This window comes from Spea bombifrons, chromosome 11 (assembly GCF_027358695.1).
Source record: "Spea bombifrons isolate aSpeBom1 chromosome 11, aSpeBom1.2.pri, whole genome shotgun sequence".
Classification (NCBI taxonomy): Eukaryota; Metazoa; Chordata; class Amphibia; order Anura; family Pelobatidae; genus Spea; species Spea bombifrons.
The window spans coordinates 14141800-14153003 of record NC_071097.1 but is presented as its reverse complement, the minus strand read 5'-3'; the positions used below and the strand labels follow the sequence as shown (position 1 = coordinate 14153003).

The 11204-nt window shown below is 41.0% G+C and overlaps 1 pseudogene; it reads right to left on the bottom strand.

Annotated features, from left to right (window-relative positions):
• Nucleotides 1-3522: 3522 nt before the first annotated feature.
• LOC128468225 (spindlin-1-like) lies at nt 3523-8375 on the bottom strand (annotated as a pseudogene).
• Between the last annotated feature and the right edge of the window lie 2829 nt (nt 8376-11204).

The following is an 11204-nucleotide window of genomic DNA, read 5'->3' as shown; positions in this document are numbered from 1 at the left end:
TTGGCTTTGTGGCTATCTACTGGCTCAACAGGAACATTAAATTGAATGGTTTAATTAGATAATTCCTACCGAAGCATTTTTCTGTTAAGTCAACCATAACCCCACCTGCTTCTCTACATTATTTTGCATGTTAACAGGGTCTCTTTCTTGCAGTAAGGACGTCTCAAGAGAGACCTTGAGAATAATTGTGTATTGTCTGTATTTGCACCAGGGTCATTGAAATGGTATTTTCACCATAAGCTGCCAAAATTCAGCAGGTGCTTTGCATGCTTCTAGGATAGCTTTGGAAGCTTTTATGTTAATAATAAGTGTCAACTTTTTTCACATCAAAAATTGGACTTGATTGGCGGTTAAGGAATCTAGCATTTGGCACCGAAATTAAATATTTTAATAGAAGTCAGCAACTATTTTTTGTAACTGTGGAAAATTCATCAAAATGTTATTGATTTTTTGTTGAAAAAGGGGGGGGGACACAAAAAGGAGAGAGGGAGCAGGACATGACAGACATACAGGTAATAGTAATCAATAAATAATAATAATAATGAGATATATGAGGTCACGGAGAAATACAAAAAATACAATGAAGTATAGAGAAACACGACTCGGCAAATTTCGTAAGAAAATCCTAACTCCTCCATTTGACCCACAATTTAAGCCAGATTGGCCCGTGCAGAGGGATCAGATACGAAACGGTTCCAGTCGAACCATTTCCATCTGAGTTGTGCCTCTTGACCCATGTGCCCAGCCACCAACTCCTCAAGAACCCTCACGTTCTCTACCCTTGTAATCCACTCCCGAAAGCAGGGTGGTGTGACCTTATTCCAGTGCAGGGGATCAAGGCCTTGGCCTCATTAAGTAGGTGCCGCACTATCGATTTTTTATATGAAACATTCGCGACAGGAGTATGATGCAACAAGTAGGTAATTGGCTGAAAAGGAGGCGGTGAGTGAGCAAAAACACGGATAATATCATGGATCTCCCTCCAGAATGGAACAATAAGTGGGCACTGCCACCATATATGTAGGACCGAGCCGCCCGGATGTCCACAGCACCAACATACATCAGGGTGATCAGGAAACATGGCATGCAAACGTGACGGCTTATGATACCACATCATAAGAAGTTTATAAGAAAGCTCCTGGGTCTTAGTATTCATGGAGCACACGTGCGTTAATCGAAAGATCTTTTCCCATTCCGACCGAGACAATGAGATTCCCAAGGCTTGTTCCTACTTCCCAACAAAAGCAGGCAAGGGGTCATCTACCTCCTGATTGAAAATCCCATACAAAAGAGACATCCTGTGTCGCGGAAGGGCATCCCTCCTATGCAGTAATTCAAAGGGAGTAAACTCTTGCAGGAGATTATGGTTTTGTATGATCGATTTAACAAAATTCGGCAGTTGTAGGTATTGGAGGGAATGCAAAGCAGAGGGGACCACTCTTTGAAAAAGATCAGAAGAAGGGCAAACCAATCGCCTGGCGGGGATTCCGCCGACCCCCTCAACAAGGCAACTCCACCACACATGCCCAGGAGGAGAAAATTCAGTTTTTAAAAGACTTAACAAATTGAACATGGGAATTTAAAATGAATTATTATCATTAATGTTATTCTAATTGGCTCAAAATAAAATTAAGCCTTTTTAACTATTAATAGAAAGTTTCCATCATAACTCTAAGCTCAGGGTTACAAAAACATTGGTACCACAGGATGATTTTTTCAAAATGTTTCAATGAATTAAAGGTAATATAAATCGAATTTTTTACTGTAGGGATAGAGCTAGCAAGCTTCCACGGTGCCATGTAAGGCCACTTATGCAGTGACATCATGGTGGCAGCATGGTGTCACAAGGTGTTCCACCAATAAAACACCAGGTCCCTAAGCTAGGTTTGGATGCTAAATTCCTGATCCGGGTACATCGCAGAAATGTTAAAAAATAAAATCAGCTATTGTCACAAAGGAGTTAATTTAGCAACACACGTCTGCACTTTTCCAAGTTCCATACCATTCTTCTTAAAAAAGAAAAACCCTTCTAAATACACTAGATCTTTATGGTGGGGTCTTATTACCGCCTCTGCAAAGAAGCTTAAACTCCAATATATTTGTGAGATTTTAAAAAACATTTAGTTTATTGCTAAGTTTCTAGCACCTTGAGAATATTACGAAGCATTTTGTTGACTAGGATATAATGAGTATATGGTCGCAAGTTTAACACTATGCTTGTTAAGTTGCACAGTGAATTGTTTATGTAACCCTGGCACTAGAACTCACCCTGTTTCCATGGTGATGGACTGACCACAGTGCTGCTTTTTCTTTAGTACAGGCCTGCACAACGTATGAACCAAACTGTGAAGACTTCCTGCTGTTCCGTGTGCCAGTTGTGGAGTTCATAGATCATCCTTGTAATAGGCCCATATAACCTATGTGATCATATCTATATGATCTAAAACATGTCCTAGAGATTAAAACCAGCAGAGGACAACATAAAATCAGTGCATGAGCCATTAGACCATGTAAATCCAGGGTCAGAGGGTTTTAAATGCCTCCACGCATCTTTCAATTTAAAATCAATGATAAAATGTTTAAGCTGGCAAGAAGAATCTACCTTCTGCTTCTCATCCCCTCCACTTCTGTTTTTGCCCAGTAATATACAATTTAAATCACCTCCCACCATTAGAGGAGAAGGACCTGTGGCAAAGAAGGAGACATGCTCTAAAATTTCCATTCTTTAATTCTTAACTGGATGAAGCATGTACAATCATAAGACTAACATTAAAACCTTTAAAAAGGACACCAATTAAAATTGCTCTCCCGGGAACAATTTCAATAATAGAATTTAAAACCACATTTTTGTTCTTAAAAAGGATTCCAACCCCTGCGGCTTTATTATCATTTGATCCGGACCAGTAAGAGGGTACAGCGGTCCATTCCTTCTTTAAATGTCCATAAAACAGTCCATGATCTATTGCACACTCCGGTAAGAAAATTATGTCCACATTTAAAGTCTGTAAATATGCAAATAAAGCAGCTCTTCTGACAGGGCTCCTCAGACTCCTCACATAATACAAGGCAACAATGAGATCCAGTGTGAGAGGTCTAGTGTGTTTTATCAGCGTCCCTCTCACCTTCAGAGTCCGGAACTTCTGACATGCTGCTGTAATCCATGATGTAAAAAGGATCAGACAGAGAAAGTCCCATCTCAGCAACACCTGCACAGCTCTTTATGAGTCTAGCATAAAGGTCTCCTAGCTAGGACTTCCGCTTTGATGATTCTACTGTGTCATCTCCAGGGCTCCCAGAAAACTCTTTGGATTTCTCTTCCGCGTTGTCTCCCAGGACCTCCACTTCAGCCTCCAGAAGGGGTGCCAAATAGGATTCACTGTATGACCTCCCCCTCTTAGGCACGGGACCAGCTGGATATTCCACATCCGCTTCCATCAGAGCAATCATATGCGCAGGGTTAATGGAGATTAGTTATTGGACAGTTTCCTCTATAACAGCTGTAGTTAACACTTGTTCTGGACTTTATGGTGAGATGTCACTGCTGGACTTTCCATCTCTGTCATCAAGAATGCTCTCAAGGTCTCCCACAGGAGTGTGACTCTCATGGCTGGAAGAAGGACCTACACAGGGATTTTAAAACACTGGGGAGGGATCCATTGGACCCTAAACAGCCTGTTCCTTTGTCTGATTGCTTGGCATTACTGATCCCAGTGCAACCAGCACAGTAGGATCATCCAGTGGTGGCATCACCATCACAGGCTCCTTCAGGTCAGCTGTAGAGGAAGGCTTACTTGGACCTTGGATCTAATTTCCCAGGCCATCCAGCAGCCTTATCTGCCCAGGACTGCCGGAGCTTGCTGGGACAGTCCTTATATACATTACATGGTCTGGCTTACCACATCCGTTGCACAACTTATCAAAGCTAGCGGTGAGGTGGCCCCATTTCCCACAGTTCCTGCATAAGGGCCTAGGGATGGCTGTGCAGGTCGCTTGAGTGTGCCCATAGCCCACACAACTCCTGCATCCCTGGGTAGAAACAGTATCCTTTGTTGCTACCGATGGAGAAACTCTGGGGAGGATGAACTATTCCACCGACCCCTTCCTTGTGCTCTTTTAACTGCACAAGGAACCTCCTCTTACTGTTCCAAATCATTATCTCAATCCATACATTCTGTGGGTTAGATACTTTGTTACAATACCGATACAGCCATGGTATGATAGATTCATCAGACACCTATGGGTAATACATTTGGACAGTAAGAGGGCTTTCCTCACCACATACGTAAAGAGTCCATTCAATCAAGGGTCATCTTTCTTTCCTCTGAGGTTCTTATAGATGTTGTGACACACACTGATGTTCTGTAGTGTTACTGTATATGTACCCTTAACTTGGTCTTACAGGCAGTAGATGTCTAAGATCCCATCCAAGTGTTTTAATTAGCACCTCCTCTACAACACACTTTGTTCCTTTCTCTTCAATCCCTTTTTCAGGAACTCCAATCTTGATCAAAGGAAGTCTCCCGTCCTTAACAGACACAAATTTGAAGGTTGCAGGCATTTTCCTTTTGCCAGAGCAACAAATATTACTCGCGCTTAAGGGAGGCAGCCTGCTGCCTTAAATCCATGTTTGAAAAGCAACAGTAATCAGGGCCTAAACACACAGCTACAGCAGAAAGCAGATAACCTGCAATGCAAAGGCCCGGAAAGGTGGAAGCAGGTATTTAGGGTTGCACCCAGGTGAGCAGATTCAGCTGGTCAGGTCGTTGGCAAACACGGTATTGTGATCTGACAGGTGGCCTCTAGAGGCTACAATGGATATGACACCTATACATGAATACAAAATCCAGGGTGGAATCCTGACAATAGGTTAGCACCAATATGGAGGTAACCAAGCCAAAGACTTGCCTTGGATCCAGGTTAGTCCAAAAGAGGATTACACTTTACACAAAGTTACTATTAGCTAAGCTGAGGTTGCTATAGAACCTCTGGGACATTCTGTGGCTTTACAGTACATTATTGTAATTGTTTGGTTTTATAGATGTATTGTTATTGATGCAGAAAATGCATTAGGAACTCCCTGATACCTTGGGAAGCAAGGTTTTATAATTAAAATCACATCAAATGGATGAATTAATATAGTGTAGACATTGTTAATGTTCTAAATGACTATTGTAGCTGGAAACGGCTGATTTTTAATGAAATATCTTTATAGGAGTACAGAGGCACGTTGTATTAGCTAATCCAAATTTAAATTTAAAAGGCTACTTAATCCTTAGAAAACCCCTTTTGCAATTATGTTAGCACAGTTACAAATTCCCTTGTTCTCACCAAATTTGATGAAATCAACAGAGGGGTTCCACCTGATGAATAACCATCCCAGTTCTTTTTGAGCCATCTTCTTTGGCATATTCTACTTGCTTTTCTATTAGATTGTCCACAACTTCTCCAGGCTCTCATTCAGCTTGAAGAGAGTTTTGTATGATGTGGAGAACTCATTTCTTGTAGTTGTCTAAAGTTGGTACATGTATTAAAGTCATTTTCATAGGCTATATAGACCCAAGGATTAATAATTGGCGCTTGTGCTAAAACCATTCCTTGCCACTCATCCCTGGAGCTATATTGCAAACATATGTCCCACTGCTTTATCAATCATTGTTAATGCCAAGTGGGCACTGTTGATTTAAGTAGAGGCAACTTTGTCTGGAAAAACTGCAAGAGCTGACACTCTTTTATCCTTATTTACTTTTAGTCCGTAGATGCAATCAAAGCCATCATCTTTTCTTTCTACTCATGTTGTATAGTACAGCCAACTGTATTTCTCCAAGGCTATGAAATAAGTTTACTTGGTCCCATATTTTTTTATGAGAGGTCCTTTTACACACACTTACCCTAACACGCATACACACATAATTCCCTCCCTCACTTCCTTACCCTTTACCTTGCCTGGAGCCTACGAGCTGCTCGCACACACTGTGTGGGCCAAAGCACAACATCACTGCATACTTAGTGTGTGGCCACTGGCTGAATATGCCCCGCACGAACATCAAAATTACCAGTCTAACCCTGGCAAGCATTCCTGCTTTTACAGTGGGGTCACATAACATCACTTTTTATGACCCACCTCCACGAGTGGAATGGCCCATTTTGAAGAATTGTGGACCAGCTCAGGGGGGAAATTGCTCCCCCACTCCCAGGCCATCCTTCCCACCTAAGCAGTTCTAGGACAAAGTGCTACAGTTTTGCCAGTTTGCCAATATTTGCTTCAATATTCCATCTGCAAGATCTTTGTACTTCTGTTTCCTCTTTCATTTGTCCAGCTTCCTCTCCCTCCCAAACATGTGCCTCATCCCATTTCCTTTCATTGCATCCCATGACCCCTTAAATATCCATTCTGACAGTCATGCCAATCTGTCCACACTACATAACACACCTATATTAGTCACAAAAAAGGGTTTGTGTGGCCAAGAACAGGTCATCGGAACATGGGGTCATCTGTGCATCATAAGCACAATGGCTACATTTAACTAGTAAGTGTGACAGTTGCCATGATGATGTTTTTATTACTATGTTTGTGAACTACAAAAGTTACAAAATCGTTCTTTTCATGAACAATAGATTATGAGGAGTTGACTGAATTATTTGTACAGGCGACATGCATTTCATAACAGAAAGCTTATTTTGGAATTAAGCAAAGATAAAAAGCCAGGTGGAGCCTTTAAATGTCTTGTGTGTTGCAAACCCTGCCACAAAACATTTCATATAAACCATTTTTAGAATTCATCTTCTTTGTATTCGAGAGGTGAGAAATGGTCCAAATCAGGCAACTTGATGGGGGTCTAAGTGCAGAGATATGTCCCAGCCATACCCTCTTCTCATGCAGCACCCTTCATAGTGAGCATTTATACCCATTCATCCTCCCTTCCAGCCTGGGCTAACTTTAAGGCATCTTTAATGGGCAGCTGCCCAGAATCCGAGCACTTCACAGGGCACAACATAGATGCTCCATATCCTTGGCTAATGTAGGTTGGGCAACGGGAAAGGTATGGTTTGTGGACACATGAGGCCAACATATATAGACTTGACCAGGGCCCAGTAATTATAAAAGGTCCACTTCAGTCATTTTCACATAGGCGTCTAACTAGATAATGTGTGTACCAATTTGCATGCAGTAAAGTGCACTGCGGCGCATGCAAAATGGACATGAACATGCATCAAAAAATGTAAAAGTCCACTTTAGCAACCATGCTGTAGTATGACATATATAGTGTCTGTACCGTTAATTACATTGCACATTGTTTTGATCCATGCTGTACACATACCATTTTATAATGTTTTCCATTGACATATCTATAAAAAAATAAAAAATATGAAGTGACCCAGTGGTGTTGATTAAATGTAATGTTTTTGAAACACTGAGAAACTACAGGGCTGTCACATCATGCAAAGCCCAAAGATCCGTCAGGTTTAATGCATCAGGAAGCTTGACACTACATTGTTGTGTGATCTATGACATTACAAAGAGGATGTTTCCCAGGAATTGATACTGACACATATTGTTAAAAAAGACCAATAAGACAAAAAAAACAAGCAGATGGCCATTGCCCAATCAGATTTTCCTCCTACATGGTCATCTTGTCAGCTGCTTTAACAGCATTGTCAAAATATATTTGTCAGAGAACAATTTGTTTCTTTATTCATATACTTTGGCTTAAATCATCTGTTTGGAATGAATTCTGCTTGGAATGAATTTTGTTTCTAATACTATAAGCCATAACAATAAAAATATCAGTCGTCTTTAAAGTACAAGCTGACTGTATCACAAGTATCCCTGTATAGTTTCTCTCTGGGACCCTAATCCCTGTGTTTTGCCTTCCTTCCCCTATGTCCATTTTTTGTTGTTTCGATGGCAGTGTTCATACACAATAATTTTATATAGAAACAGTGGCAAATGTTTGTGTTAATTTTATTTTTATTATTATAAATTATTATAATAAGTTTATGTACTGTACAGTCCCCATAGAGCAGAAAAAAATACTTCTGGGCTGCATAGAACTCTTAACATACTGCATGTATGATAAGAAGGTGCCAGTTCCAATCATGTTCTACCCCTATTAACTATGTATAAAAATGTATTTTTTTTCTTTCAATAAAAACCTGAAAACCTATTTGGTCTCGGATCTCCTACCTCCCCTCCTCGCAGGTACCACCCTACAATATATATACAGTGGGGCACAAAAGTATTTAGTCAGCCACCAATTGTGCAAGTTCTCCCACTTAAAAAGGTAATTTTCACCATAGGTACACTTCAACTATGAGAGACAGAATGGGGGGAAAGAATACAGGAAATCACATTGTAGGATTTCTAATGAATTCATTGGTAAATTGCTCGGTAAAATAAGTATTTGCTCACCTACAAACAAGCAAGATATCTGGCTTTCACAGACCTGTAACATCTTCTTTAAGAGTCTCCTCCTCCACTCGTTACCTGTATTAATGGCACCTGTTTGAACTTGGCCAAGACCAAAGAGCTGTCGAAGGACACCAGAAACAAAATTGTAGACCTGCACCAGGCTGGGAAGACTGAATCTGCAATAGGCAAGCAGCTTGCTGTGAAGAAATCAACTGTGGGAGCAATTATTCGAAAATGGAAAACATTCAGGAGCACTGATAATCTCCCTCGATCTGGGGCTCCACGCAAGATCTCACCCCGTGGTGTCAAACTGATAACAAGAATGGTGAGCAAAAATCCCAGGACCACACGAGGGGACCTAGTGAATGACCTGCAGAGAGCTGGGACCAAAGTAACAAAGGCTACCATCAGTAACACACTACGCTGCCAGGGACTCAAATCATGCAGTGCCAGACGTGTCCCCCTGCTTAAGCCAGTAGTACATGTCTGGGCCCGTCTGAAGTTTCCTAGAGAGCATTTGGATGATCCAGAAGAGGATTGGGCAAATGTCATATGGTCAGATGAAACCAAGGTAGAACTTTTTGGTAGAAACTCAACTCGTCGTGTTTGGAGGAGAAAGAATGCTGAGTTGCATCCAAAGAACATCATACCTACGGTGAAGCATGGGGGTGGAAACATCATGCTTTGGGGCTGTTTTTCTGCAAAGGGACCAGGACGACTGATCCGTGTAAAGGAAAGAATGAATGGGGCCATGTATCGTGAGATTTTGAGTGAAAACCTCCTTCCATCAGCAAGGGCATTAAAAATGAAACGTCTTTCAGCATGACAATGATCCCAAACACACCGCCCAGGCAACGAAGGAGTGGCTTCGTAAGAAGCATTTCAAGGTCCTGGAGTGGCCTAGCCAGTCTCCAGATCTCAACCCCATAGAAAACCTTTGGAGGGAGTTGAAAGTCCGTGTTTCCCAGCGACAGCCCCAAAACATCACTGCTCTAGAGGAGATCTGCATGGAGGAATGGTCCAAAATATCAGCAACAGTGTGTGAAAACCTTGTGAAAACTTACAGAAAATGTTTGACCTCTGTCATTGCCAACAAAGGGTATATAACAAAGTATTGATATGAACTTTTGTTATTGACCAAATACTTATTTTCCACCATAATTTGCAAATAAATTCTTTAAAAATCAGACAATGTGATTTATGGACTTTGTTGTCTCATTCTGTCTCTCATAGTTGAAGTGTACCTATGGTGAACATTACAGGCCTCTCTCATCTTTGTAAACGGAAGAACTTGCACAATTGGTGGCTGACTAAATACTTTTTTGCCCCATTGTACATACAAACACACATGCACAGTATATCGTAGGGTGGTACCTGCGAGGACATATCTAGGGCTGCAGGGGAGGTAGGAGATCCGAGACCAAATACGTTTACAGGTTTGTATTTTAAACAAACCAAAAAAATAAAACAAAAACCTACTCTTTAGGAGGTTTACTAAACAGCAGTCTCCATTAATCAAGGACTGGCCACCTAAGTTGGTTCCCAGTAAATAAAAATAAAAACAGCACGTGTTTAACAGGTTTTCAACAAAAAAATTGTCTCACTTACCAGCACACCTTGTAATACACTGGAATAATACCCAATAATGGTCTTTGTTCACAGGGGGAGAAAGAGAGAGAGAGAGAGAAACTGATTTCCTCCACCCTGCATTAACCTCTCAGGGATGATTTAAACCTGTGCATCTGGGCATTAGTCACAGGGAAAAGTGCTCTTTCGAATCCCCTGCTTACATAAAAGCCATCTTTCACAGTGCCACAATATACATAGTACTGTGCAGGTGTGGAAAAATGCTTTCGCTAATAGACATGGTAATAGTTTTATCATTTAACAAAATGCAAAGTTAGTGAATAGAATAAACATTTATATCAAGTCAATGTTTGGTTTGACCACCCTTTGCCTTCAAAACAGCATCAGTTCTGCACAAAGTCAAGGATTTTGTAGGCATGCAGTTAGGTGTAGGATTAAACAATTATATCAAAGAGGTGCTAGTGATCATCAATGTAATATGTAGGTTGAAACACAATCATTCACTGAAACAGAAACAGTTTAAATGATTTTATTACTATAAAGCCAATCTGTCCAATATAAATGCAATGGGGAACACTGCCTCTACCTCTTGCAGGTGAACTCCAGAGCTCAAGGGCTGCGAACAAACAAGTTTATCTAAAAAATTGACAGAACATATTATCTGCAAACTTTCTTTGGGATAGGCATGACCACCTAGCAACAGCTAATGGCTATGGAGCAGCTTCCCAGAGAGATCGCTGCAACTGAGAACACTCACGCTGAGCTCATGCACACCGGGAGTGATGTCCCAAATCACCTCCGATTCAACATAGGAAAACTGTGAGTGGCTAGCTTATCCCAACAAAGAAAGGAAATTAAGGAAATACTCCAAAGTGTAACAGTTACAACATCCTAAGCAAAGGAAGGAATGCAACACTGTAAGGTGAAGATGTAGCAGTTTAATAAACAATAATACAGTATAACAAAATGTATTAGCTAGGATGCCCCGATGTAGTAAACTAAAGGCAACACAAATACGCATGAAAAGGAAGATATACTAAAGTTAGTCATCTGTATCATACTCCGTGATCACTCTTATCCTGTTTGTCAGAGCCCAAGACCACAGGTCCAAAGCTCCCAAAGACAGAGTTTTTGACCTTGTGCCCCATCTGTGGTTTATGTAAGCCACAGCTTTTCTGTTGTCTGACTGAATGTGAACAGCCACTTC